Genomic DNA, 4,619 nt, shown 5'->3' with positions numbered 1-4,619 from the left:
CTCTCTCCCTCCCGCGACCGACCACGAGCACCCGAGAGCGCCGACGAGCACCACCGCGGCCATCGTCCACCCCTCGCCCCGTCGATGCTTCCAGAAGAACCACCACGCCTTCCTCTTCGTCTCCACCAACCCACGTGACGCCGGGCGCACCGCAGCGTCGTCTCCGCTGCCTTCATCACCGCTTCTGTCCGGCAATCGCCGCAGTCGATTCGTTGCCGACAACGCATCCCCGACCTCTCTCACGCGCCATCGACCCCGCTGTGAGCTGATGCTTCATCTCCCCCTTCTACCCTGCTCGCGCATGCCCTCTAGCCATCGAGCCACCATGGCCGAAGCTCCCTGCCGTTGCGTTTGCCACCGCCGGCGCTAGAGCTTGCGACGGTCATGTTCGAGCTTAGGGACGAGATCCTCACATCACCAGGAGTCCATAGAGCCCCTCCGCAAGCTTCCCCGTGCACCACAGCAACTAAACCACTGAGGCCGAACACCGTTCGCCACCTAGCTCCTCGTCGCCGCCTACTCCGGTCACCCCAGCCGCTGTCGCTCGCCTGGTTGGATGCAGCGCACCTTCAGCTACCCGTAGACGCAAGGCACGCGCAAAACCGAGCCCCGTAGCGGTTTTCCGGCGAGCTTCCGCCGCGGCTTGAGGTCGTTCCCGGCCAAACTCCGGCGTGCCGACGTGGCCGCGTGATAGTGCTAAACACTGCCAGCTAACCACCCCACAGCCAGTGATAGTGGGCCCCGCAGCTAGTCAAAGCACGAGTCAACGCGGGATTAGCCCCTCAGTCACTGACGAGTGGGCCTGACAGGTCAGTTTGACCTGGGCTGACCCATTGACTCGCTGACGTCAGCCTGGTGTAGTGCTGAGGTAGTAAGTGATTTTCTGGATTTTAAATAAACCAGGAAATTCCAGAAAATAGCTAAAACTTCTAAAAATCATAGAAATTATTCTGTAACTCCAAATGCAAAGATTTATATATGAAAAATGATCAGAAAAATCCAATCTATCCATCTGTACCATTTTCATGCATGTTAGAACAATTTATGACTACTGTTTAGGACAATTCATTTAAATGGCATTTGAATAATCACATATGGAGTTTGAATTTGAATCCTGTATTCAAACCAACTTCATTTAAATCGCTGTTAATTGCATTAGCTCAAATCACAACATATTGCCATGTCATGATCATGCATCATATTGTTGCATTGCATTGATTGTGTTTCCTCTCTATCGTCGGTAATTGTCCCCCCTCAGTAGACGTGGTACTAACGATGAGATCGCTGACACCGATGAAGAACTATACTATCTTCAGAAGTGCCAGGCAAGCAAAACCCCCTTGTTCATTCCGATACAATCCCACTCTCTCGCTCCTGCTCTCTTTTACTGCATTAGGACAACAACGATTTAACGGTTACATGCTGCGGTAGTTGAACCCATTTCCTCTGCATGACCTGTCATTGCCACAGTAAATAGATGAAACCCACTAGCATGAGTAGGAATTGTTTGAGCCCTGATGTGCCTACTCATTCATGCTTGTTTGTCATGCCTGCTACTGCGTAGAGTTGAGTCAGGTCTGATTCATCGGGGATGAATTGGACGTGGTGAACATGTTACTGTTGAGAGCTAAGTGTGTGAACACAATTTGGTAAAGGTAGCGGTGAGAGGCCATGTAGGAGTACATGGTGGGTTGTCTCATTGCAGCCATCCTCGGGAACTGAGTTCTGTGTTTGTGATCCATGAATAGCTACTACCACACATTGGGATCCTTAATTGACTCTCTCGACTTATTAATTGCCTTGATCTCTGTCCAGGAGTTGCAACTAGTTTCTGGTGTTTGTAGGTAGTGCTAGTAGTCTACCAAGTGGCACCCGATACAGGTGGGCTTGGGACAGACTAGGTGCAGCGGCACGGTGTAACACCCACAATGCGGCTATATCTCCCACGTGTCGAAGCACGACTTAGAGGCACAACCGCATGGTGGTTTTGTCGCAAGAAGGGTCATCTTCACACAATCCCATGTAATGAACAAGAATGGGATAAAGAGAGTTGGCTTACAATCGCCACTTCTCACAATACATAATTAAGATCATACATCATTCAAATACACTCATAGACCGGCTACGGTCAAATTCAAATGAAAAGAAGACAACCCCAAATGCTAGATCCCCGATCGTCCCAACTGGGCTCCTCTACTGATCATCTGGAAACGAAACATAGTAACGACCAAGGGCCTCATCAAACTCCCACTTGAGCTCGGTTGCGCCATCTGCGCTAGTATCCTCGGCACCTGCATCTGTTTTGGTAGAATCTGTGAGTCACGAGGACTTAGCAATCTCACACCCGCGAGATCAAGACTATTTAAGCTCATAGGTAGGAAAAGGGGTAATATGGTGGAGCTGCGGCAAGCACTAAGAATATATGGTGGCTAACATACGCAAGTGAGAGCGAGAAGAGAAGTAATGCATCGGTCGAGAAGCTAGAAGCGATCAAGAAGTGATCCTGAAACTACTTACGTCAAGCATAACTCAAACCGTGTTCACTTCCCGGACTCCGCCGAGAAGAGACAATCACGGTTACACACACGATTGATGCATTTTATTGAAGTCAAGTGTCAAGTTATCTACAACCAGACATTAACAAATTCCCATCTGCCTCATAACCACGGGCACGGCTTTCGAAAGATAATATACCCTGCAGGGGTGTCCCAACTTAGCCCATCACAAGCTCTCACGGTCAACGAAGGATATACCTTCTCCCAGGAAGACCCAATCAGTCTCGGAATCCCGGTTCGCAAGACATTTCGACAATGGTAAAACAAGACCAGCAAAGCCGCCCGAAGTGCCGACAAATCCCGATAGGAGCTGCACATATCTCGTTCTCAGGGCACACCGGATGAGCCAGACGTCGGGTTGGCATAGACCCTGGTTGCCCAAGGGGCGCCGGACATCGCTCAGGTTGGACCAGCATTCGAAGGAACACTGGCCCGGGGGGGGGGGTAAATAAAGATGACCCTCAGGCTCGCGAAAACCCAAGGGAAAAAGGCTTAGGTGGCAAATGGTAAAACCAAGTTTGGGCCATGCTGGAGGAGTTTTATTCAAAGCGAACTGTCAAGGGGGTCCCATAAATCACCCAACCGTGTAAGGAATGCAAAATCAAGGAACATAACACCAGTATGACAGAAACTAGGGCGGCAAGAGTGGAACAAGACACCAGGCATAAGGCTGAGCCTTCCACCCTTTACCATGTATATAAGGTGCATTAAATAAACATGAGATATTGTGTATCCCAAAATATCCATGTTCCGACCAGGAACAAACTTCATCTTCACCTGCAACTAACAACGCTATAAGAGGGGCTGAGCAAAAGCGGTGACATAGCCAAACAACGGTTTGCTAGGACAGGATGGTTAGAGGTTTGACATGGCAATAGAGAGGCATGATAAACAGTGGCAGATAGAGCTAACATAGCGGTAGAGCGAGCAACTAGCAAAGCAAAGATAGAAGTGATATCGAAGGTATGGTCATCTTGCCTGCAAGGTTCTCAGATTTATCGAAGGCTTGATCCTCGTTAGCGTACTCAACAGGTTCCTCGTGCACGTACTCGTCTCCTGGCTCTACCCAAAGCAAGAACACAAGCAAAGGAACCACAATAAAGGACGGAGCAATGCACAAGCAACATGATGCAATACATGTCATGGTATGCGAGATGTGATATGCAATGCGTATGCATGCTCCGGAAGGGAAAATGATGAACAAGGCATCAACTTGGCAAACCTAGTATGCCGCTGGAAGGATGAGATGATTTCGGTTGAAATCGATGTAAGGATCACCGGAAACGGATGCACGGTTTGCAAATGGCAAGCAAAACAAGAAAGGTACAAATCTGCGATTAACAGCACGATGCTACTTAGCATGCAACAAGAAACTATGCTACAGCACCCCAACATACTAACAAAGCATATGGCAGTGATCTACAGGAGATTCTTAACAAAAGAGGAACACTGAGCTATGGCTAAATCAAACCATAACAGGTTCAAACAAGCATGGCAAAAGAGCAAAAATTATCAGGCTGGACATGGCATAAATAGCATCACGAAGCAATGTTCAGAGCAAGTTATCAACATGCTACAGGAACTTATAATAGCAAAACAAGCCATGGCATGATTCTACTCAAAGCATAGATCAAAAGTCCCTTAGTGACCATGAGCCAAAAAGGACCAGAAAATATGATGGCACCCATGTAAACATAGCAAGTTTCGTTAACAGATTCAGCAAACAGAGCATGGCATTGGCAGAATTATGAAGGCATCTTCGCGAGCTCGATGCACTCACTACAGAGCATTTCATGATAAACTAAGCATACATCCATCAAGAATACATGGCATAGAAGCTATACATGGCAAGAACAACATCATAGCATACACGGATCAACTACAACAACCTTGGCAAAATTGAATAACATGTAAACAATCTGCCAGGAAACATTTTGTAGCAAAAGTAGAGCACGAAACTGACATGCTATACTACTCCATAATTGCAACAAGGGGCATGGATGGATAGAGCATTACCATATGTTCAAAATATCCTTACTGAAGTATCTCAAAATATGCATGGAT

Source organism: Triticum dicoccoides, chromosome 7B (genome assembly GCF_002162155.2).
Source record: "Triticum dicoccoides isolate Atlit2015 ecotype Zavitan chromosome 7B, WEW_v2.0, whole genome shotgun sequence".
Classification (NCBI taxonomy): domain Eukaryota; kingdom Viridiplantae; phylum Streptophyta; class Magnoliopsida; order Poales; family Poaceae; genus Triticum; species Triticum dicoccoides.
The sequence above is the reverse complement of the archived record's forward strand: the minus strand, read 5'-3'. Positions refer to the sequence as shown.